The 13,468-nt window shown below is 39.6% G+C and overlaps 1 protein-coding gene across 2 annotated transcripts in view; it reads right to left on the bottom strand.

Moving 5' to 3' along the window:
* ZZZ3 (zinc finger ZZ-type containing 3) overlaps positions 1 to 13,142 on the bottom strand; it is a 56,618-nt gene extending 43,476 nt beyond the window's left edge. For both annotated transcript variants that reach the window (XM_042030431.1, XM_042030434.1), the window contains exon 1: positions 13,089 to 13,142. The gene's annotated coding sequence lies outside the window, so the exon portion shown is untranslated. The remainder of the gene's footprint in view (positions 1 to 13,088) is intronic.
* Positions 13,143 to 13,468: the final 326 nt, after the last annotated feature.

The following is a 13,468-nucleotide window of genomic DNA, read 5'->3' as shown; positions in this document are numbered from 1 at the left end:
ACTTCAAGCCTCTTTTCTCACACAGAGCAAAGCCACACGTCTCTGCAGTCAGTACTTTGTCTCCAACAGCCGCGATAAGCAGATGGTTAAGCAAGAGCTGCTGTGTATAATACCATTCTAGCTTCCAAATATTTTTAGCTCAGAGTCCTCATAAGTCATATGTGATTTCTATCTATTTTCTAAACTTCAGTGAATTTCTCTCCCATGAATTTTCCTTGTCTTCCCTTGAGCTCCCATAAATTTTTAGCGTTCAGGCTATCCCACTGATGTTTTTGTAAAAAGAGAATTCTGTATTTTCATTTTTACAAATGGGTATAAAGACCTGGCAAAAAAGGAAAGGCTACAAGGATAGATACCAATTGCAGCTCTCACAGCAACTTCATTTTAACTCTTTCTCTGTTCTGCCTTCAACTGGCTTTTTTCTGTTTTGCTTTGTCTATTTTTTATTGGCAGAATAAATTTTTTGTGTTCTACTCACAGCTTCCCCTTCCACTTCAGTTTTTCTGACTTTGCCTAGATGCATTTTTCAGGGATAAAACAAAAAACCACCTCGTGGTATTATCAAGGACGGGAAGCTACTGCATGCATAAAGCATGCCTTTGCAACTGTAATGTCATAGATATTGCAAATACATACACTCAGCACTAGAAACAAAGGTGTATGTTTGCAGCTGTATCTACCCTAATAGAATACATGAGACTTCAAGGCTTTAAACAGCATCTTGCCTCTTCTCATTTTAATTTTCTGAAACTGAAGTAATTTCTCACAGATTTGACTTTCCTCTTTTGTCTCAAGACAATAGGATTCATGACTGTGGAAGTATTTAATGGATTTTATACTTCAACAGTTATTAATTCAATAATTCAGGGCAAACTCTGACCACATTTTAGTAGAATAGCAATTTAACCTTTTATATAAAAATACAAGTCTGGTTATGGTATCTAAAATTCTCGATAGTATCTATTTCCATAAATAAAAGGAGACACTCATTTTACCATTCCTTGCAATTAACCTGTAACATCAGGTTAAAGGACTGAAGAAACATTAAAGGGTATTCAAGTTCCAGGTTCAGCCACTAGAGAATTTCTCAGAGCACAAGAACAAAGGAAAAAAAAAGAGATACCATCTACCTTCAGCACATTTTATCACAGATTCAGGAAGCAGGAAGAAGCTGCCAGAAGGTGTGTCAGAGAGTGTGAATTATGTAGTTTCCATACCTATCCTGAGCAAACATGAGCAGATTGCCAGGGTTCAGACATTTCCCTAAATGGCCAACCCATCACAGCAGTAAAAAACCTGCACTTGCAGTTAAATTCTTGCTTTGTTTCTGAGCTGCACACCAGGATTGCTCACACACTGTATCAAATGACAACACATTTAGAAACTTCTCATTTGAAGAAATTAGATAAAGTGTAGACTAAACAGTTACATTATTTACTAGGGGTTTAGACACTGACACAAATACAATGTAAAACTGACTTTTTTCCTACTTTATCCCTCTGAAACATTCAGCTACAGAGATGTAATTACTGCAATGGTTATGTCTTACAAGACCAAAACCAGTATGACCAGTAGCTTTCTGAATATGCCATAGATAGTTTGGAATCTTTAGAGTATGAATTTGAAGATAATCAATAAAAGCAGTCACAAAGTTAGAAATCATAATGGTTCACTTTTGCACATTCACATTTATAAAGACATCAAGCAGAAGACTCTATATATGGTTCTTTTTAATAATAAAACACTTACAGTTTGCCAGTGATGTCCTAAAAAAGCCTTACTGACTCTTTCTAAGGCACAGTTTTTACAAAGTATTCTAAGGAATTTAACAGCACTATATCAAAACAAATGCTGCACTTATTCCTTACTTAGTACCTCTGAAGAGCGGACATGAAATATTAAGTAAGGATTAACTTGACAAATGTAGTTTATATACCATCCATAAAACTGCTTAAGCTTTTAAAAAGTACTATAGAAAAAACCCCAACCCTGATTGCCAGTTATCTTGGAGAACATCTAAAATTTCTGTAAAAAAATACAAAATTATTCAGCTGTGAACAACTGTATTTCAGCACAATGCTGTAGCCATAGAAGAAGAAAAAAAAATACAGTAAGAATATATCTCCTAGGCTGCCTTTGCTGTATCTTGAACATACAAAGCCCTCATAACTCAGTGATATATTATCTCTCCTAGGGCAATAAGCAATTAAACACATTCCTTCCTTGATAACAGTAGGAAGAAAAACCAACATAAAACTCTCATACCTTTAAAAATTAAGTTTCACAGCATCTGAGGACATACCTTTGCTGTAAGACCCTAGAATTAATGGTTACTTTATCTGGTTTACCTCCTTGGTGTTCTGCCTAAAGAAGCTATCCCAAGTTTTGATTATTCTTATTGCCCTTTTCTGTACTAAGTCTAGCAGACAGATCAGTGTGGGATAATCATATTCAAAGCATGGCCTATGTATGTCATAGATTTTTACCACAGAATAGTTAATACTTTATGTCATGACCCCTTTCTATTAATACTCAACTCTATTTACTTTTTTAACACCTAGTGAAAACTGACTTGATGGCTTTACAGAAACGTCTATCAGAAGACTTTCCTGAGCACTAATAGCTGATTTCAAGTCAGGGTTGGACTTTTTTGCATAAAGTTCTTTTACTCTTATGCATTACTTCACATTCCTAACAATGAGTTTCTATTTTAATACCCATTTGCTCAGTTTTGTGAGATCCTTCTGACTCAAGACAGTGGTGAAAAAAAGAGTCACCAGATTTGTATCATCACTAGACTAGAGGAGGGTTTTTTTCTGCAGTCACTGAAATAATTTTATTGAAATATCACTACAGGTATTTATCAACATTGAAATGACCACCTTCTAAACATCTGCCCATTTTGACTTAAAATGCCCCTCTTAAATCCCATGCCAGCTAAGGTGGGCACTGCTTCCTTTCTGAGTTCTGCATGCACACAGTTTGGATTATCCTTGCTCCACTGAGGAAAACACTAAAACATTTTTTTTATTGGCTCTAAGTGGTAAGAAAGGAGCAACTCTGCAATGTATGTGTATTTAAAAGCCACTAAGAAAATAAAACGTAAATACATGTGTGAGTTAACAGCATCATAATTAAAAATATTTTGGCAAATCCAGAGGCCTATGTCAAAGGTTACCCATTCACTGACAATTAAGGTTACAAAACCAGCAAACAGCTTTTTTTAGAGACTGAACCCTCTTTCAGTAGGTGGCTTGACGTCCAAAGGTTTTCACTGTCACTCCAAGTGGGTAACTCTCATAACAATCTCATCATTTTGCACCTGAACTATTGCAATGGTGTTTTCTGTCCCCCTGCTCAATTACATTCATTTAGAAGCTTCCCAAAAGAGCACTTCCTTCTTTACTGTTTTGTCCAAGACACCACTTTCCCTCCACCTTCCTATCACAGCAATCAAAGCCACACCCATCTGTGCTCCCACTCCTTTATCAAGAGTGGATTCACAGGCTGGTGAGCTTTCAATCATTCTCTTTAATTTTGCAACAAGACTTCCCAGGTGAGGTTTTATTTACCGTTAAGTGATTTAATCTACAAACAGGAGCAATCCCACTCCCCTGTAACTTTCAGGCACATCATCCCTATTTTTTCCATGTATTTGCTTTTGTATTCAATCCAATCTCACAGTGAGCTAATATAGAAAATACAAGTCCTTACAAAAGAGTCATTTTTCTTCTAGTTTAGCTTCCTAGACAGGCTCACTGTAATCGTGAAATGAGCACAGGTGCTGGTGGAAAACAGGGCCCACGACTTTGCATTTTGGTGACAGACAGTCCTTGGATCAGGTTTGCTGTAATGTGAAGCCTTTCTCTCAGGCTCTCCCTTATGCTTTGTAAGCCTAAGTAGCACAGGTACTTCTCTTATCTTGGAACTCGAAACTTCCATGCTGAGGATAAAAATACTTTACAACTGATGCAGAGGAACTAATTCCACCACGTTATTGTTTCCATCTATCTGTATTCCCCAGCTATAACCTGTAGTATTCTGGAATTGTGAATGCTGGGGAGACATTCTTCATGTCTGCTTCCACAGAGCAGGGGTCATAGCACCATGCTTTACTTTATTTTCACTCTGGTTTACTGTTCACTTTAATATAAAACTGTTAAAATTCTGTTGAAAACTTAACTGAAATCTAGCTGATCCAAGTCGTCAATAACAGAATCTGAGGCACAAAAAGAGGCATTTGAGGGGGAAAAACACCTGCAAATTTTCTGTATTCTTATTTGTTACTGATTCAAACCCCTGGGCTCATTTTGACTTCTTCTCCCAATGGAAAATATGGTCAGTGAAGGTCAAAAAAGCAACAGTTGTCCACACTTCAAGAGAAGCTAATGTCTAAGTATTAGAAAAGCAAACTTTCATTTCAAGGCAGTTACAAGAGTGAACCAACCAGGGAAGCCACACTACAGCCCACATATAGGAAGGGCACATTTAAGGGATTGGAGCTCACGCCACGTCTGCAAATCAGGCCTGCTGACAGAACAGACAGGATGAAAAGAAACGTCCACATGATTATTTGGTACAAGTCATATAACAAAGCTGTAGTGACACATGAATCAAAACTGAAAATGGTACCAAGAATTTTACACAGTAAGCTTCTCCAGAGCTCTCCTCACTGAGAGTCTCCTGACCTTTCCGGATGGTTTCTTTGACGGAATTTCTTTGGCCAAGTAAATACAGACATACAACAATCTAAAAAGTTTTTTAAAAGGATAGCTGATCTAACTGCAACTAATTCAACTCTGAGATACACCCTAAAAGCAGGACACAAAGGTCTGATCACCAGAGTTAACTCTCAAGTGGAAAATCAATGAGACACGAGTCACACTGGATAAATGACAGTAACTGGCCTGCCTTTACCTCCAGAACCTGAGAGGAAAACATTCCCTCTCTATACTCAGAATTGTGACTGAAGAAAAAATAACCCTTCATGCAACATGGGAATTTCCAATAAAACTGCTTCTGAGCTGGAATTAACCAGAGATATTTTCAGATCATGAGAGACATAACTTAAAACTCATCAATATTAACAAGATATTAGTTACCTACATTGTTGGCGTGAGGGTTTTTTTTTGAGGTGCAGTCATAGAACAAAACCCAAAGACTGCACAACAAATCTGTTCCTGTACACTTGTATAATCTGAATGGCCCTGACAGCAAACTGTACTCCAAAAAGCAATCCATTTATGAGAATAAGTATAGAGCATTCTCAAGGATTTGCAAAATTCACTTTGGTTCAACAATTCAGACCTCCAAAACACATGGCAAGAAATCCGAAAGGGATGGGAGAAGTGTGGGAAGCTTTATTTGCACTAGGACATCACACAAGGAGTGAATGTTTCTCATTGTCCTTTTCAGCACTGGCTGTGAAATGGCAGATATGTGAAGAACCTTTTTCATCTGAAGTATTTTAGGAATGCTCTTAACAAAGGATCACTGAATTCCCATGATGCAGAAAAATTCTCACCTGACCTCACTTAAGAGAAATTATGTAACTACACTTTGTTCTGTTATAAACCACTTCCTCAGAGATGGATTTAAAACTATCCACGCACATATGAAAAGTAAGTGCACTATAGCAGCCTCTACAATGATACTGTGAATATTTTTTTCAGCCTTTCTGCCTTTTTTACAATGCACTGAATATAGCAGAATTTCCAGAAAACTGATGGAATAAACACCATGATTCCACTGAAAATAGAACACTAGTTAAAAATAAAAAAATTCCATAAGCTCTAGTGGCTTCTCATTTTGCCTATTTTCCCAAGGCTAAATAAATAGACCTGAACCAAAAAAACCAGAAATGTTGACAAGTGAGGACTGAGAAGACCTGAGAACATCTAGTTAGCTTTCTTTTTCCTGAAGTCTAGCTTTTGAGGAAATCCCCAAAGAACAGTGCTGGCACCATAGCAAGGCACAGAAATACTGACAACTATTCAAGTGACAATTATACAGATTAGTTACTAACAAAAGCAATACGATCATGTATCCCTAACCACTAAAACCTGCTGCTAGTTATACTCTGACTTTCAGAGACATGTACATAGAAAGCTCAAGTAAAAGAAAAGAAGGTAGTGGGTGGAAAACATATACCAATATATTCTAATTTTTAAATTATTAATAAGATACAATTTTTGAGGTTGCAAATTTTTTTTACATTAGAAATAGGAAAATAACTCAAAGCAAACAAACCACAGCATCTGTTGTAATGTTAACATCTTTCTACTCCAAGTCTTTAGTCAGGCACCACCTATACACTGCCCCAGGCAACTCTGCAGCAACTGCTGCTCCAAACTCCAGGTTAAAGCAGCCTTTTCCAGACAGTTCTGACAATTGCATCTCAGTTTCACCTCTCCAGGTGGAGCTTAGGGAATAGGTGCATCTGTCTCTGCCTAAGACTTAAGCCTTTGTGCCCTTACTACATGAGATACCATGATCCCTTTATAATAGGTTACAAAAAAGCCTCTGTACTGCAGTGATACATAGAAGGAAAATCCCTGGAAGACTTAAAATATTTGAGGAAGGTAACAAATTCCTTTTCTGACATCAGTCTAATATGGTGAACAGTGTTTGCATTCTTTCGTTATTGATTTTCAGGTTTATGTAAGCAAACACTACACCAGGATCTAAACCCAGTGCCTTGTCAGTTACCAACACTTTGTTTCTCAATGGTTTCGTCACAATTTCCCAACAATTACATCAAAGAGAATGCTCATAGCCTGTGAAGTGGAAGTACACATAAAGTTTAATCCATATAATTGGTGAGATGGAAAAATGTACTAAAAGTCTAATTACAGTTAGGCTATAATACATTGAAAGCACTGTTTTATGTAAATCCTCTACACTCTTTTTAAAACACTGGGAATGTGACAGAATTTGTTTCACTTTAACCCTTTCCCTAATTCCAGAGCATAGACGTATGTGACACAAAGCCTATCCTTCACTTGCCCTTAACCCTGAGGCAGCTTTGTCAAATTTCAAAAATCAGAAATGCTTGAACAAGGTCACATGAGATGTAGGCAGTTGATTTTGAATAGAAAAAAATGCAGAATAAGGCATTAAACTGAATTTGGTTCAAAACAGTTTTATCAAATTGTTCAGTATTCTTAATTCTAAAAAGCTTTAAAAACATATTTGTGTCAAGGTTAGCTCTTCCAGTTTAATCAAATATATATTTATATAACAAACTCTTCAGGAACTTGAAGACTTTATCAGTGAAGATTATCCCTCAAAATACATGTCTCAGATATTAACTGTAATCTCCTTTTTTACGAAGAGAAGGTGAAGCTGCAGGGTGTGCTCTACTTCAGAGGCTGGAATGCACCCGACTCCCTGGCTCATTAGAATTTATCTTCTGAGATTTGTTTCTCTTGAATGAAGTCTTCTGAAAGACTTCGACTCTAGCTCAGTTTATTTCTTTTGGATCACTAAAACCACATAAAGGCAAGTCAAAGATATTAAATCTACAATGAAGACTCTATGAAAGTTATCTTCAATATTACATTACAGATGGCTTTAATAAATATTTTATAAAAAACCTTTAATGAATATATTTAATGAATTTTTTTACTGAATCTTACAACTGTTACGTCACTAATTTTTTTCTCCACCATGTTGTTTTGTTGTTTTATTTTTTAAATCATGGCCAGCAATATTACAAAATTCTAAAAATGAGGAGAGATCTAATACTAAAAAGTTATCTTACCCCCTAAGCCAAGGACAGAAAACTACATCTCAATCACCTCTAAAAGGAGGTTATTTAACCTTTTCTAGAGTACTTTCAGCAATAGCTATCCCATTACTTCCCTCAGATATATAACCCTCTAATTATCTGTCCTGGATAATCTTTCCTGGAGCTGGAAAGGTTTTCCTGATATCAAAATCTCCTTTTGTGCTCTTCAGGACTATTATTTCTTATACCACCTAGAGAGAACAGTTTATTACATTATTGTCTGTTGCAAACTTTACCATATTTGAAACCTATTATTATGTCTCCCCGTCTCTGCTAAAGACTAAACAAGTACAATTCTTTCAGTCCTTCCATAAAGGTCATTATTGCAACTCTTCCCTAAATACTCTCAGCTGGTCCAAATCTGTTTGAAGCAGAGTAACAGAGACACTGCATTATGTGAGGCCTTACACTGAGTACTGCAGAGCAACTTCCCTCTCACAACAATCCTGTTCATACACCCCGGTAAGACTGCTGGGTTTTCACAGAACTGTCACGACTGTGTTCATTTTGTGATACAGCCAGCTGCTTATTTACAGAACTGTTACCCAGCCAAGTGTTTCTCATATTTAAATTTATTATTTCTACCCAAAGGCATTATTTTGTGTTTCTTTTTACTGAACTGCATCCCATACACCTCAAGTCATTCATTCAGTTTTCCAAGACTATTTCACACTCTAATGCTTGTACTCCCTCCCAGACTTGTCCTGTCCAGGCAATTAGTAAATCTGCTCTGTTCTATCACCCAGGCCACAAAACGAAAAAATAAACAAGAATAAATTCAGAAAATACACCTGCACAACACACCCATGCCTTCAATCTGAAATGTTCTTGAAGCATTTATTTAATAGGTAATTAAGCAGCATGGCAAAACTTATCTGACAGTATCTATCTTTGGTGTTTCTAGATTCCTTGGCTGTGGAGATAACATTGCTAACTTCCACACCACTGTACACGCAGAGTATGTTTAAAACACAAACATACAGGGGAGGTTCTGTCACTCTCTTCCCTCTTTAATTCATTTCTGTGTGGCACAGTAACCCAGTTGCACAGCTCTTCCAATTTGAAATGTGGGCTATCTCCCAGTTTTTCCTTCCTAAACTAGAGATACTTCAGAGACGCTTCAATTCACACAAAAAACCCTGCACCACGAGCTCTGAAAAATTCAGATCTCATGTACATATATATATGCTAATAAAACAAAAACATCATGAAAAAGCAGGATGTTATAATTTATGTACCAAAAGGTAAACTCTCACAAACTCTCCTTTCCTTTCTGACTTTTAAATTTTCTAACTGAAGTGTTGTAAACAAAGTTAGAATCATCCTTTTAAGACAAAAACCCCACTTCTCTACTACTGACATATACTTGTAAAGATGAGCTTTTACACTTCTTACTGATACTTTGTCAGGCACATGTTCACCCTCAATCAAAACAAATACTTGTGTTTTAATATTATATTTAAATCTGAACTACTAAAAACATTTGTAAAATCTTAGACAATCAAACTATCTCTCTTGCCAACATCCATATTTCTATGTCCTGTGATGAAGTTCAAAAGACCAGAAAAACTGGAGAGCAGCTAACAGCAATCTAAAACACTGCTACAAGGAGAATCAACTCTTTTCTGAAGCAACAAGAAACAAAGCAATCAGCTGTATGCAAAGCAAAAATATTTAAATTGAGTATCAGGTAAAACTTTAACCATGGGGTGGGTGATGGAGCTGCTGAAACAAGCAACACAATGAGGAACTCTGCCATCAGAGGGAATGACCTCACTATGCTTCCAAAGCGCAGAGGATTGGACTTGCTGAGCTTTCTGTATTTCTATGTTTACCTGAATTCACTGTAAGCATCAAAACACTGAAGTAACTTTAAAGAGCAGTTATTGTAAGTTAAGCTACTAAGCTTTTGGACTGAAGATACAACCAACTGCCTGCATAAGGGAAAGTAATTAAACACAAACTGTTAACTAATACTCAAATTCTGAACACAAACCATATAAATTATCAACCTATTACACTACAAACCCCAAGTATTTTGATTACAAAGCTGCACTCCTTAAGGGAATCTTTTTAAAGGTCTTTTTGTTTGAAACACAAGTGTCCAATAAGAACACACCATTTAATGTTCAGCTCTACATGTCTGAAGGGTCTTCTAGAGTTACTCAAACAGAAGGAAGGTTTTCAGAAAACTAAAACTCCCATGATGGTTCTTCTACAACCACAAACCATATTTACAGTGTTCTTGAAACTAGAACAATATACCCTTAAGTGTTGAAGTTTACCAGGAGCAAATTCTTAGCAGCAGCTTGACTTCCAGCAAACAACACTTAATTTGGAAACTAAAAAAACAACCCTCACTACAGAAGTGAGAAGGTTTCTCACTTTCTGCAACTTCACTCCCGCCTACGGAAGTGGCAGAATTTTTCTTCTTCAAGGTTTTTAAGGACAAAATCTACAAATATCCGTCTGGAATAATCCAAGTAGTTTTAAACCAACCTGAGAGAAAGGGAACAATAGGTCCTACAGTACTGCATTTCTAGAACTGTGAGTGCAACCTGTATCTATGGATGTAAGTGCCAAATACTTGATGAATAAATTCTCTCTTGCAAATCTGGTTCCTTATGACCTGTATCATCAGTTCCCACACAATGCAAACACTTACATTTTTGGGAAAACCAAGACAAAGCAAACCTCCACAGATTAGCTCTAGAGACCTTAAAGAGGGATTTAGAAATATGAAAGGTAATTTAAAAGAAAAAAAACGAAACAAGAAAAAAAGCACAATTGGAAGCAGGGCAGACTGCAATGACTTCTGTTCCAACTTCCCCAGTACTTTTAGGAATGTTAACACATTTCTTATTTCCCTTATGGTAAAAGAGCAGAGTACAAGTCCTTCCACTTTGTAACAACCACACAACTATTACTGACCAGAAGTCAACTTAAGTACCTAAAATGATCTGAAGAACCAGATCCAGACAAAATGGACCAAAAAAAAAAAAACCCCAAACAAACAAACAACAAAAACTTTAAGTCTCCTGAAAATACTGGGAGTGTAAAACCTTCATTCTGTATGAGACTATGGACAGCATATCTCACTATGTAATCTCACTACACAAGTATGTTAGAGACAATGATAAACATCAGAGCAGTCACATGCTGTTCAGCTGTAGAACAAAAGCCCTTATTAGGATATATTCCCAAATTCTGTGAAATAAAGATCTAGTTATTTTTGCACATTAAATCCATAATAACACTGAGCCAAAGAATCCTATTCGCTCTCTTTATCCAGAAATGTTACAAATTAGGAGACAAGACATATGATTGAACTCCATCACTAAATACCTAAATAACGAAGCTATTTAATACAGCATCTCTCTTAGTAATTATACACTTAGAGTATGCAAGGCCAAGGAAAAATAATTTCATTTAACAGTGGTACAACTGAGAATTGCAACAACTACCTATGATAAACTAAACAACCAGAAATATAAATTATCAGCAGTATTTCAATGTAAGGTCATTCATTGCTGCTCCTTACTAATACACATGGTTGCACTGCGTAACACTCCTTCACAAAAAGCTTTTAAATTCAAGTCTGTAAACTCAAGGCATAGAATTTTTTATGGAATAAACATGACAGTGCTGGAAAAAGCTTGAAACCAAAGTTGTTTAGGTTCTTAATGACTTGCTACAAGTCGCAGGTCAAACTAACTTAACTGCTAAGCCCTTCTGAAGCAAAGGGACGTTTCCTCAGTTGAGTGAAAATTTTCACCTGATAGCTATTTTTTTTTAACATTTTCCCACACACTCTTTAAAGAGATGCATTTTTCTCCCCTGCTGTTTAACACACACCATGTTTTTCCCTTACACTTTTTTCCACTTCTGATTAAGCAAACTTAATACCATTAATCCAAAAGACAGTACAGTAAAATTAAAAGATGCTTGAAAACAAACTACAACAGTGCCTTGTCAACTTCTTTTCTGGAAAGTTACACTTGCTTATGTAAGGAATCACACTGTGGTAATCCCAAATCTACCAGTCCCTACTAGATCACCAGTCCTTGGAGCAGCTAGGACAGGAAGCTAGTATCTAACCACAGGTTGGAAATACACCCAAAAAGCATGTCCTTAAAAGATTGCACAAGTCAGTATTTAATGTAAAATACAGGGTACACTTAGAGCTTCACTTAAAGGCCTCAGTAAACAATCACTACATAGTGATTAGTACAGCATAACGACAATATCAATGGTAAACATAAAAATATATGTACAACCATGGAAGAGCTACTGGTTTGTTTAATAATTACTGGAAACATATTTATAAAATAAAATTTGGAACGTCAAAGCCTCAAGAACATATTCTTTTATAAAAACTTAAGTATCTGTTATGTGTTAGCCTAGAACCAGATTAGTCAAATACTCCAAGACTACAAAAACTGCCAACGTTACTGGATAATCAGGGATGGAATACAAAAACACCATAAGGAAGAAACAGAACCATATGCTCTCCCTGAAGAGAGATCAGGATTAGGAGACAAAGGGAATATTGCTGAGCTGGGACACTCGGATACTACTGAAACGATTTTTCTGAATACAAGAGAAAACAGAACTGTATGTTACAAGTTTGTGGTATAACGGGACATATATCACAGCCTCCATGGCGAGCAGACTTGGGATGTTAAATAGCTCTTCTGGACCCCTGCATCCTTAAACATCAGCGCCCCTGTCCCTGCGGGGCAGGCGCCGCTTGGGTTCCACAGCAGAAACCCGACTGAGGGCAGCGGCAACAGCCCGGGCCAGGGCGGCAGGGCAGGCAGAGCCGGCGGGACACTGCCGGGGGCTGCCGGGGGCCGCGGCCGCGGGGTGGCCGAAGAAGGGCCCGGGAGCTCAGGGTGTGAACACGGGCCGGCAGCTGCGAGCGCCGCACGGCCGGCGCAGCGCTGGGAACTCGGGACACCCGGTGCCGGGGGGGCACAGCGGGGGCAACCCGAGGGGCTCTGCAGGGCATCCGCGGCTGGCGGGCCCCGGGCGCGCGGACGGGAGCGGAGCAACGCGGGGGAAGCGGCGGGACGGGGAGAGCCCGAGGCGGGGGAGGGAAGGGGGGGGAGGGGGGCGGCCGCGGGGCAGGCACGGGGTGATGTGAGGTGAGGAGGGGCAGGGCCGGGGCGGGGGGAGGAGGCGGCGGCGCGGAGCCAGTGGCGCTCCCCGGGGCGCGCGCCCCGCCCGCTCCCGAGTGCCCGTTCCCCGGCGGGAGGGGCGGCGGGTCCCGGTCCCGCCCCCGGCCCGGTACCATTACCCAGCGCGCCCAGCGCCGCCGCCATCCCGCACCCGGCCCGCTCCCGCGGGGGCCGCGCGACCTCGCGAGACTTCCCGCCTTCCTTCGCCGCCCGCCCCCTTCCCCCGCCTCACGCGGCCCAGCCCGCGCGCGCGCGCTCACAGTGCCCGCGCGCGGCTCAGACACAACATGGCGGCCGCGGCGCCGCGCACGTGCCCCGGGCCCGCCGCGGCGGGCGCGCGCACACGTAAAGCCGGGGGGAGGCGGGGCTGCCGCGCACGCGCGCGAGGCGCCACCGCGGGCCAGCTGATTCGAACAGGGCGCGCGAGCCGCCACCTCCTCCCCGCACGCGCTGGTCACGTGGGGGCTTCCCCCGCTCGCTCCCTCCTCCTCCTTCCCCC

Source organism: Corvus kubaryi, unplaced genomic scaffold, assembly GCF_017639235.1.
Source record: "Corvus kubaryi isolate FWS band 111438036 unplaced genomic scaffold, C.kubaryi_AGA036_p1.0 37334, whole genome shotgun sequence".
In the NCBI taxonomy this organism is placed as follows: domain Eukaryota; kingdom Metazoa; phylum Chordata; class Aves; order Passeriformes; family Corvidae; genus Corvus; species Corvus kubaryi.
The sequence above is the reverse complement of the archived record's forward strand: the minus strand, read 5'-3'. Positions and strand labels throughout refer to the sequence as shown.